Source organism: Lissotriton helveticus, chromosome 2_1 (genome assembly GCF_964261635.1).
Source record: "Lissotriton helveticus chromosome 2_1, aLisHel1.1, whole genome shotgun sequence".
Lineage (NCBI taxonomy): Eukaryota > Metazoa > Chordata > Amphibia > Caudata > Salamandridae > Lissotriton > Lissotriton helveticus.
The window spans coordinates 27,356,605-27,369,402 of NC_136059.1; positions in this window are offsets into that span (position 1 = coordinate 27,356,605).

Below are 12,798 nucleotides of genomic sequence, written 5' to 3' on the forward strand. Positions count from 1 at the left end.
GTGAAGAGGTGCATCGCATTATCACATGAATGATATCATCAGTGATGCGACCAGTGATGTCAATTGAGATGTCAGCAGTGATGTCATCAGTGATGTCACTGACCATTTCATGAATGATGTAATATGTGACATCATTAGCAGTGGATTGCGGGTGCGCAAAGTATAGTTAGTACAACTAACTATATAGGAGCAATTTCAATGTTTTTTTAAATGCTAATTCCTAACTATATATGATCTGAAACCTATTGTTGTTTCAGTGAATTTGCACGTTTTTTTAAATGCTAATACCTAACTATATATGACCTGAAACCTATGGTTTTTTCAGTGAATTTGCAAGGTTTTTTAAATGCTAATTCCTAACTATATATGACCTGAAACCTATGGTTTTTTAAGTGAACTTTGCAAGGTTTTTTAAATGCTAATACCTAATTATATATGACCTGAAACCTATGTTTTTTCAGTGAATTTGCAAGGTTTTTTAATTGCTAATACCTAACTATGTAAGGCTTGAAACCTAAGGTTTTTTCAGTGAATATATATATTTAATATAATATATATATAATTTTTATTTCCAAGTTTTTTTTATATGATTACAGGGTCCGTGCACCGTGAGCGCTCTGAGCTCTTACCCCGACACATTTTTTAAAATTTCTAACACATAATATCTACGTTTTTAACGTAGATTTTAAAGGTAGACAATATCTGCTTTAATGTAGAAAACGTTTTTTTTAAACTTTTAACAACAGTATATTCGTTTTTGAAGTAGTAACAAATCTCGCGAGGGTACGTCGCACGTGCACGCAACGTAAGAGCTCCGTCCGTGCACCGTGAAAGCTTCGAGCTCTTACCCCCGAAAGTTTTATAAACTTTAAATCGTTATATCTACGTATTCATTGCACAATGTAAAGGTACACATTATCTGGGATAATAAAGAACATGTTGATTTAAACTTTTAAAGACCATTTATAACTTTATTAAAGCAATTATAAATCTCGCGAGGGTGCGTATGACGTAAGCGCATCGTAAGAAGACGTAAGCGCTCCGTAAATAATACGTAGACGCACCGTAAGCTGACGTAAGCGCTCCATAAACGCTCCGTAAACGCTCCGTAAACGCTCCGTAAGCTTACGTCCAACCATGTGACCTCATAACAAAAGATTTTATTGGTTTATAATACTTCCTACTCCAATTCTTGAAAGACCCCTCCCATCTTCATCATTCTTCTTTGGCTTTCGAGGAAGAAACACCTTTTTTCATCAGCACTTTGCTCCTGAAAAATCTATTGAAATTTCTGAACAGCAGCAACCTGAGCATTCAGAACATGAGGAACCTGAGCATTCTCAACATGAGAAACCTGAGCATTTCGAACACCAGGAACTTGATGATTCTTCTAGTTCATCTTCAGAAGAGTTTGTTCCTGAAACCCCTAGATCACCGAAAGAGTCCATAGTTTGGACATTTTTTCAATTCCCAGATGGACAGAAAAATGTCAATGCGCCTTTTGTCACATGCAAAATCTGTGACACGGTACTTTCCAGAGAGTATCCACAGAAGAAGTACAGCTTTGGAACTTTTAGCATGGAACGCCATGTCAAGAATATACACCCGAACAATTGGAGTAAAGCTGTAATGAAAAGATCATCAGAGGAGCAGGGCTCTGCTCCCAGCACTTCTTCTCAATCAACAGCACCACCAATGCAAGCATCAACGATTGAAATTATCCAACCAGAACTTAAGAATTTGATGATGCAATGCATTCGTTGCCAGAAACTAATAGCCTTTGGACAAGAGTCCATTCAAGTTATCCTGCAAAAAAACAGGAAGCACAGGTGCACCCCATAAGTTTTTTCTTTATTTTTCATAGTTTGTTCCGGTTGAACAATTATCTGCATTAAAAAGTTTATTTTTTTACATCGTTTTTCAAGCAAAACAAAAACAAAAAAAAACTGTTCTTTTTAGAACTACCTCTACTGGTTAAAGAAAGAACTACATTTCTATGTTTGTATGTAAAAGTTTGTCATAGTGAATGTCAAAGTGCAAAACTATAAGGATGTGGTACAGCATAAACCTATAAGGTGTTTACCTATAGTATACTGTACTACTTCCAAAGCACTGAAATGTAACATATGTATATAAATATGTTACAACTCAATGGGCCAGATGTACGTAATCTCGATTTACCTACTCATAAATACCGAGGGCCCGATGTAGGTAATCCCACATTACCACTTCTTAAATGCCGAATCATACCGATTCGGTATTTAAGAACTGGCAATGGGGATGTAGGTATTTTTACCGAATTAATTACCGATTCGGTAAAATTTGGTAATTACCGATTCGATAATTACCGAATCTGTATTTGCCATTGATTCCTATGGGCCTTGAAGCCTATAGGAATCAATGGCAAATACCGATTCGGTAATTACCGATTCGGTAAATACCGAATCTTGCCAGGGGGAACAGGGTGTCACTTTGACAACCTGCAGCACCCCTGTTTTTGGCTTGTGTGCAATGTGACATACATACATGCCCTTAGGGAATGTATGTGTGCCACATGGCACAGGTGTACATGCACAGATGTGCATGTACACAGTAATTCCTTATTTACCACCCAATTGTATTGAGTGGTAAATAACAAATTCTTAGACGCCTCTAGCACTATCAGGGAGCAAGAGACTGAGAAAGAGTGAGGCAGTTATTCTGTCACAATAAGAGATTGATAACAAACTTATTTTTGATTCTCAAACTTACCTTATAAATAATGAAAACTTAGACACTGATGCGAAAAAAGTTTTTTATTTCTTATTGTTGGAGCTGGCCCTTCTTGCTGGGTCATCCTCAAACTTTTTGCTTCTTCCTCCCTTATTTTTCCTGACCCGTGGCTGTTGGCAATAGGACTCTGCGCACTTTACCACTGCTGATCAGTGCTAAAGTGCATATGCTGTCTGTGTAAATTGTTATCATGATTGGATATACATGTTTGGCATATTTGTATCACCATGAAGTCCCTAGTAAAATGCACTGAGTGTGCCAGGGCCGGTGATAACAAATGCTACTAGTGGGCCTGCAGCACTGATTGTGCCACCCACAAGAGTAGCTCTAAAATGGTGTCTCAGGCCTGCCACTGCAGTGCCTATGGGCAGTTTAGAACTGCCATGTCCTCCTGGTCAGTGTCCCCGCTGACCAGGCCTAACCCTTCCCTTTTTCGTGCATATCAGTCACCCCTATGGAAGGCCCAAGGTACCCCCCTGGGCAGGGTGCAGTGTATGTGAAAGGTAGAACATATACTGGTGCAGGTACCATGTTCTGGTAGTGAATTACAGCCATTTTCGTTTTTCACTATTGTAAGGCTATCTTGCTCCATAGATTAACATGGGGGATGTTGGCTACAGTGGTTAACAGCATTTCTTCCCATAGGAACAAGATAGGACATAAGTATCTAGTATCCCTGAACTCAGAATTTAATAACACATCTTTTAGGAAAGGTTGTTTTTAAATCCTGTGTTTGAGAACAGCACTTTTAGAAAGTTGCTGTTCTCTTGTCTGACCCTTCTGTGTGCCTGGGCCTGTTTGTGTATTGACTGTCTGGTTTGAGAGTGACAGGGGCTGGGGAATTCCCCAGGCGGGAATTCCCCTGGATGAGTCAGCACTAGGCTGAATGACTGCATTTGCAACTGGAGTAGTGGGAGGAGTTAGCACCTAGGCTGAATAGGGCTGTGCCTGCCTTCCACAATGCTGGCTCCACCCCCCTGCTGGGCGGCTGAGGACCCTGCCCCTCACTCTGAAAGGAAGTCAGAAGCCAGCAAAACAAAGTACTCAGGAAAACCCCAGAACTGGTTCAGACCGGGCTCAGGGCCCACATGCACAGAGAGAACAAAGACTTTAGGGGTATAAGTACAGGACCCCTGACAACAGAAAATTAGATCATCCTGGAAATCAAGAAGGAACCTCTGCCAAGGAGAAAGCTGACTCTGAAGAAGGAAGATTGTCCTGCTGTTGCTCTGCTGGACTGACCTGCTGTTGCTTTGCTGCCAAGGAGAGGGGAAGGACTTTGCTGTGTGCTGTGTCCCCTGCCTTGAAGGAATCTCCAAGGGCCTGAGAAGAGCTGGCTCCCTGTTTTGAAGTCCCAGGAACAAAAGGACTTCACCCCCAGCTTCCCTGGACTCTCCTGAGAGAGTTCTGTCCCTCCTAGAGTGCTTGATCCAGTTGTGGGGCCTCTGGAGGTTGTACCTGTGCTGGGAAGCTTGAGACAAAAGCTTGAGAGACTTTTGAAACTGAAAAGTGTTGCATCGCTCGCTTGCGGAGCGCATCCCCGACAGTGCGAGAAGTTTCCCGCCGCTACGGAGGTTGAGATCGTCGCAGCGCCTGACGCCGCTGCCAGAGACGTCACATCCTTCGTTTGCGGGGCGCACCAGACCGGTGCGGGAGAATCGAACATCGCTGCGAATATCGTCGCAGAGCCTGTCGTCGCTGGGTGAGAACGCCGCACCACTTGCTTGCGGACCGCATCACGTCGCTGCGAGTATCGTCGCAGAACCATCGCATCGAGGAGCTGCGAGAGAGAGGATCACCGCTGGACCGCGCATCTTCGCAGCCCCTTCGAGATCGTCGCATCGTGCCTTTGCGAGAACAGACTTCCTACGGAACCTACGCACCGGAATCCATACAAGTGGCCTTCCTCCCCATACAGACCGGATTCGTCGCAACACGCCCGCTGCTGCAGCGGGGCTGTCGCATCGCCTCCCCAGGGTCTCAGGAGCAACGCATCGCTTGTTTTCCACCGCACCAGCTTCTGCTTTTGGAACTTTGTTGCAACTAAAGGTACTGTGAGTAAACGTGACGCAACTGTGAACTTTTCACGCATCTGTGGTTTATTCTACCGCAACTTCAAGAATTTTAACGCAACCTTAAGAACTCTTTTTGAAACCATATTCTTGAATTGTGTATGTTGGATTTTTGTCGTTTTGGTCTTGTGTAGTTTAGATTAAAAATACCTTTATTTTTCTAAACTGTTGTGGAGTCAGTTTGTGGTGTTTTCACTGTGTTACTGTGAGTGTTGGTACAAATACTTTACGCATTGCCTCTGGTTAACCTAGACTGCTCGTGCCAAGCTACCTAGAGGGTGAGCAGGGGTTATCTCAGAGGGTTATCTCCTTGCCCTGACTAGAAGCAAGGGTCCCTATTTGGACAGTGGTACCTACCTCTGCCAACTAGAGACCCCCAGTTCTAACATTGGTGGTCAGGCGGTGGGATTTGAACTTGTATTGGTACTTGACCCACAGTAATTGGTGTACATCACTAGTGAGTGCAGATCACTACGCCACCGCATACTACTGGTTTTTGGTTTTGATTTTTTCTATTTTTGAGTAACTCTTCCAAGCATCATGTCCGTGAAAGGAAAGGCACCCAGTCAGGAGGCAGAAGAAGAATTAGAGTTTTGCATTGAAGATTTGTGTTCATACAAAGTTGAGCAACTTAGGAAATTCTGCCTTGAGTTTGAGTGCCCCATAAAAAGCGCCTACAGAAAGGAGGAGCTGCAGAAAATCTTGAGGGCCCATTGGGAGGCTCAAGAGGGAGATGATGTTGTGGATGTGGAAAACAGTTTTCACAGCAAGGATCTGCCAGTGGGCAGAGTAGTCTCAGGAGCTGGCAGCAACCACTCCGGTAGGGGCCTCACCCCAGAAGAGTTACAAGAAAATCAGAGAATGAGAGAATATGACTTGGAAGTCATGAAAATAGAAAGGGCGGCGGAGGAGAGCAAACATGCCCGTGCCCTAGAGGAATTGAAATTTACCTTGGCCCATGAATTAAGAATGAGGAAACTTGAGTTGGAGCTCAAGAGGCGTGAGGCCATGAGGGTCTCAGCTTCAGAAGAAACATGGGTAGCTCAAGAGGTGAGCTTTGCTGAGTTGGAGGTGGAGTCCAGCTCAGATGGTGGCAGCATGTTTATGATATCTAGTGCTGAGAGAAAGGTACAAACACCCAGAGATGTGGCGCCTGACTTGAGGGAGGGGGTCGACATACACCAGGGGGTTCAGGTTTATGATGTAGTTCCAGTGGAGTGCAGTGTCCCTGAAGTAGATTGGGGGATTGGCACAGGGGACCATATTCCTAGTGGTGGGAGGGACACTCTACTGACTCTAGAAGAGAGGTACAGGGAGAGGGGTTCCCCCATGGTAGAAACCTTGGTGTGTGTGTGTGAAGACCAGCCAGAAGAGTGTGGGTTGTGTGACAGAGGCAGTCAGATACTGTCTTGCCAGTCTCAAGAGAGTGGTGTGGGGTACTTGTGTGAGGCACTGGACGTGAGGCAAAGAGTAGCGTGGTTAACAACTGTGGGGGGCTGTGTGATTCATTTGTTGGAGAGCATATTTTAAGTCCCTGTTTTCCAGAGCTATGCCAACACCCGGTGGAGTGTGAGTTCTCTGACCCCAGAGAGCTTGCTTTGGAGGCAGACCTCTTGGTGGATTCCAGAGAGTCTGAGGAGGCATTGGGGAGTGATCCCAAAAGGAGTGGCTTAGATATCTTCCAGACCTGTGAGGTGGAAGAGGTTCAGTGTAGCCCAGTTAGGTCCCAGTGTAGTGGGAGGGGTGTAGGGGCTCATGTCCGGTCTCAGTGGAGAAGGAATGAGTGTGGGACGGTGTGTCTCACGGTGCCTGAAACCCAGTCTCAGGGCCTGGACGGGTCCTTGAGGGAACACCAGGTTGGGGACCTAGACTGTACTTGTAGGCCATTTGAGGAGGATCTCCTAGTGTCTGGGGAACGGGGAGTGCCTGTAACCAGGCCTCCATCAGTTCTGGTGGCTGGCAGTGCCGCTCCATTTGGGAGGGTACAGAAGTCCAGACTGAGGGGTGAGAGGGGGAAGGAGTCCCCAGTGGGAGAACCAGTGGGTCAGGGACCAGTCAGAAGGGCTGAGTCCCCAGTGAGTGACCATGGTGACCTCACTTCTGTCCTGGGGGATCTTCCCGCGCTGTCAGGTGGACAGGGGTCGGGAGATCTGCGCCAGGCAGACTGTCACAGGACACATGAGTTGTGTGTCACCCTCAAGGGGGTACTATGTGAGTCCCCAGAAGTCCTGGCGTGCCAGCCAAATGCACAACCGCAGGTTTTGGTCCCTGGGTTGGGAGACCAGGTTCAGGATTTGCCTGACCTGGAAGGAAGGACATCTGTAACCAGTGTCCTGACCAATATGGTTCCCAGGGGTACCCCTCCAGTAGGGAGGGTGCAGCGCTCTGGAAGGGGGTGCAGAGGGAGGGAGTCCTCGCCCCTGACCCCGGTACAACCTGAGGGGTTAAACCCAAGGTTGGGAGACCAGTTGCTGGAGGGTGGTCCTGAACTGGTAGGAAAGTTGTGTTTTTGGTTGTCTTGGTGGACAGGGTTGCCCCGGGAAGGAGGGCAGGAGTCTCACCCTGGGGGTGGACTGGGCCACACCGTTGTGTTGGCCAGGTGGGTACTGTCTACCAGTATAGGCACCTCAGTGAGTGAAGTCCTGGTGCGCCAGGCAAGTGTTCCACTGCAGGGGTTAGTCCCTGGGTGGGGAAGCCAAGTTCAGGTGCTGTCTGACCTAGAGGCTTTGGAGCCTAGGTTTGAGGGCCAGGCCCGGGGTATCCCCCCTGACCTGGAAAACCAGTTGCAGGATAGCACCCCTGAACTGGTGGATGAATGGTGTGGGACACCTGTCACAGGTGCCCTGGCTATTCTAGAAGGGGGTACCGCTCCAGGTTGGAGGGTACAGAGCCCCAAGGAAGAGGAGGACTGGGTGTGGAGAAGCCCACCTCAGCCTCCTATCCAGCCGCCGGATACAGGGTCAGGACTGGTGGGTCAGTGCCAGAGTGTCAGACCTGACCTGACAAGAAAGGGAGTGGACAAAGGGTGCCAAGCACCTGGGGCTACTGCCCCCCACCCTCTGACGCCACAGAGGTTTGAGCGCCCTGAGAGGCATGAGGCCTGGGTCTCATCCCTGATCACTGGCGGTGGTCACTGTGGCTTGCTGTCTGTCTGTTGGGACACACCGGTGAGCAAGTTAAGGTTAGGTGCTGCACAGGTGGTGTCCACAGGTGAGGAGAAGGGTTCCACTTGGATTGGCATGGTGGACCCTGAGAGTATGGATAGAGTGATCCAACTGGGTTTAGGATGGTGTAGAACAGGACTGCCCTGCTGTGTGGGCCAGTTTCCGTGTTCTATCGCCTTAAGCAGGGAATCCCATTGAGGTATCGTTTGGTCTACCCTGGCTTTAGGCTGGAAGGGGGTTGTGTTGGAACTGGCCCTTCTTGCTGGGTCATCCTCACACTTTTTGCTTCTTCCTCCCTTATTTTTCCTGACCCGTGGCTGTTGGCAATAGGACTCTGCGCACTTTACCACTGTTGATCAGTGCTAAAGTGCATATGCTCTCTGTGTAAATTGTTATCATGATTGGATATACATGTTTGGCATATTTGTATCACCATGAAGTCCCTAGTAAAGTGCACTGAGTGTGCCAGGGCCGGTGATAACAAATGCTACTAGTGGGCCTGCAGCACTGATTGTGCCACCCACAGGAGTAGCTCTAAAATGGTGTCTCAGGCCTGCCACTGCAGTGCCTATGGGCAGTTTAGAACTGCCATGTCCTCCTGGTCAGTGTCCCCGCTGACCAGGCCTAACCCTTCCCTTTTTCGTGCACATCAGTCACCCCTATGGAAGGCCCAAGGTACCCCCCTGGGCAGGGTGCAGTTGTCGTGTTTTGGCAGCTCCTGAGTTAGCGTTTAGCACAGCTACACGGTCTTTTCTGTTAACTTGACCAAAACGAACGGGGGCCATTTTGAATCCCTCTGACTTCCGTTTCCTATGAACACGCTGCCTCGTGGTCAGTGTGCCCTTTCGTCCTTTCTCGATACCCATGGTCACTATTCTGCTCGGCAACAGGCTATTTTTAGTACTGGTCAAGCGCACATGCGCACTATGCATCAACTGGTCACTCTTTAGGAATGTTCACACTAACTGACCAGTGCCGTTGAACTCCTCCCACGTGCTGGCTGTGTTCCAAAAATGACCTTATATGTACCTAAAATGTGTAACTTGTAACCGCCTATCTTTTTATTGCTATTAAACTATATAAAAGAGGTCGCGCACCGATGTTCGGTGTGCTACTTCTTACATTGCCGAAGGGTGCTGTAGGAATGTACCACCACCCCATGGGGTCTTAATAAACTTGTCTTTTACCTTTTCCAGTGTCCGTGCCAACTTCTATACTAAGGCGTTCGAGAGTTTAGCAGAGTATGTAGGCCTGATTTGAACCCTAAACCACAATTGGCGACCACGAAGGGACTCATCGGTGACTCGGATGCCCGAAGGAGAGGTCGTGACGAAGGTCAGGAAACTCGCCATGGACGCGTACGCTGCCACTGAGTGACCCGAGTCTTGGCACCCACGGTGTGTTTTCCCTTCCTTCCGATCTGACCTCCCAGGTGGCGCCGGTCCTCGACTGAGATTCTGATCTTGGATTGTCGTGATGTGCCGTTTTGGCTGATTTGACCACAGAACTTGGCAGTTGGACTTTGGACGGTTGAAAATATTTGGTAAGCTTTTGAGCGGTGAGGTAGTATACTGACACTTACTGTGGCTTTTTGAAACTTTGAATTTGAATTTGAATTTGTTAGCTAACGTTTTGAATCTTTGAATTTGAATTTGAATATGTGAAGTGCACCTCACATAGGCAGGCATGTAGGGATATTTCTCTGATTTATTTGATTTGAACGGTACACCGCGTTAGGTGACATTTTTGTAGTATCACATTTTCGTGGAACTTTTTGGAACATGCCTGTTTTTAGCACACTCCGTAGGATGTGCTGTTCTGAAAATGGTACCAATTATCGATTAAGTGAAAAGCAGCCGGCTCCCCCAGAGGGGACTCCAAATCGTGAAATGTATGTCAAATTCGGTATTCCACCTATAATGTATAGTACATTATGGCATAAGTATACTAAGACTGATCGTGAATTACAGTGGCCGCTATATGGGTCGTTTGACCTTCGAAAGGTACAGTATGTAGAGCAGTGTTTGTTTCAGCGAAGGTCTAGACAAGATATGTTTGATTGTGTGCGTATGTGGGAGAAAGAGGTGCGTGAACGAGCGAAGCGTGAGGAAGCCTTGGCGGAGAAAGTGCAGCGGAAGGCTGCACATGACAAAGCTTTACAGCTACAGGAGAAGGAATTACAGGAAAAGAAAGTGAGGGAGAGACGAGAACGCAATTTACAGGTTAATGGTCAATTCCCTATCAGGCGTCCTTTTTATCCAGTCCTTACTAATGAAACAGATGATTTTTCATTACTAGATCGTTGTCCGCCTCCGTACGTCGTACCTACGGCTCCGAACGAGGACTCGGACGAGGATAGTGATCGAACACAGCGTACCAGGTTACATGCGGAACGAGCTGCGGAATTACGTTCATTTGCACGAAAACTAAATATTAATACTGTTACTGTTTCTGACGTTACTGAACAAATGGAACAGTGGCCTGATAAGGAACGACTGTATTTTTTAGATCATTTTGGAGATGAAGTTGTTGAGCGGTATAGAAAATATTCTCTCGAGTTAGAACCAAAGGAGATATCCAAGGATCGTGAGAATTTTCGTAAAGGTCTTTTTGTTCTTTCAGATGCGGACGACTTCTTCAAGCGTTTGATTGAACTGCGTAATGAGGCGACACGACTACGGGAGTTGGAAAAGTCGAAGAATTCGTCTACGTCCGGAGCGACGGGGATATCCAAAGAATGCCCTATCTTTGAAACAGATAAGATCGCTGCGATTAATGTTAGACCTATGCGAGAAGCTGCACCTTTATATGTCCCTCATAAAGGGGATGGCACAGATGATGATAAAAGATCCAAAGACGCGAAAGGGTATTTTGTATATAATTGGGTTTATACGCCTTGGAATAGAGCAGATGTCATGGCGCTTAAGAATGCTTTACCTGATCCCCGTAAAAACCCTGCGGCTTTTTATGAAAATGTTGAAAGTGCAATTTCTTCATGTATCATGACGTTAGTTGATATTGATCTATTTTTCGGGTTGATATTACCCCCTGATATGTGGAGAGCGATTCGTAGGTTTGATGACCTCACGACTCTCGGGGCCACTTGGAAAGATCTTGTTCAGGCTGATTTAGATAGAGAACCAGCATGTAAGCCGTGTCAATTAATATTAGACCTTCCAGGGGCCATACTAACAAAACTAAAGACTCTTGCTCCCGCTAAAAAGATTGATTGGACTATATTAGCCTCTTGTAAGCAGAAAGCGGATGAATCAGTTTCCGATTTTTTCTCTCGCTTCGAGGAAGCGTTCCATGATTACAGTGGTCAATTATTGACAGAAGATACTGGCAGGCATTTATTCGTTGATAAGTATGTGGCTAATCTCCTACCGGAGATTGCGAAACGATTGAAAGCGAGTGAAAGTTCATGGACCACAGCAACCCCTGCTTCTTTATTGACTATGGCTCAATATTATGAAAGACAGGAATTAGAGGCAAAAGAAAGTAGTGAAAAGAAAGCAAAGGATTTGAAGACGAAGGTAATGTTAGCCCAGGTTCAGGCTACGAGAGGAAATAACAGAGGAGGGCGAGGATCATACAGTAATGCTCCTCCCCCTCGTTCTGACATTTCTGTGAATCAATGTGCATACTGCAAACAGTTTGGACATTGGATTGCAGACTGTCCGGTGTTTCGAGAGCAGCGTAATTTGAGGGGACGAGGAAGTGGAAGGTCTAGGAATTATTATGGAGGGTCAAGAGGAGGTTATGGCACGAATGATCGAGGAGGCTATGGTACGAATGATCGTGGAGGATATGGAGCAAGGGGTCGTGGTCAGTCTGATTATAATACGTTTGATAACCGCAATCAATATCAGATAAATGAGGGTGGTCCTGCTGAACCACGGGATGAGCATTATGCATAGGATTGCGTAGGATGGGGTGTGGAATCGGTTGAGGTACCAGTTGATCAAAGGGGTCCATACATAGAAGCACATGTTCTGGGTTCCACTGATCAATTTCTGGTCGATACAGGAGCTACTCGTAGCGCTTTGTCCAAATACTTGGTTCCAAGGGCTCCCCTGTCTGGCGAGGTAATTACAGCAATAGGGTTCGATGGAACACCTACTTCTAGCCCATTGTCTCAACCAGTTGCATTTCATGTTGATAAATTTGCTGCCCCATGTCCCTTTTTGTTGTCTCCAAATACACCAGATAATATTATTGGACTCGATATGTTAAAACACTTTCGAGCTACTATTCGCTGTGCCCCAGAAGGAGTGCGAGTTGTGTTGAATGAGAATTACCCAGACTTTGAGCGAGTGTGTTTTCTCCATGAATCTGAAGTATTGGCCTCCTTACCAAACACGTTGTGGGCCACTTCTGACACGGATGTGGGGCAGATGTTAATCCCTCCAGTACGTATTACTGTAAAGGAGGGAGTATCTCTACCACGTGTCCCACAATATAAGATTTCCAGAGAAGGAGAACTTGCTTTGATGCACATTGTGAACGATTTGATTTTGGCAGGAGTAGTTGAGGAAGTCCCCTACAATGTTTGCAATAGCCCAATTTTACCGATTCTTAAAAGAGATACAGATGCTAAGGTTTACCGTTTCATTATTGATTTGAGGGAAATAAACAAGATAGTAGTGCCTCAGTACCCGGTGGTGTCTGACATCACCACGTTGCTTACGTTGGTTCCATCGACGGCAACTACTTTTACAGTTATCGATTTGAAGAATGCCTTCTTTTCGATCCCTGTACATCCTGACAGTCGATATCTATTCGGCTTT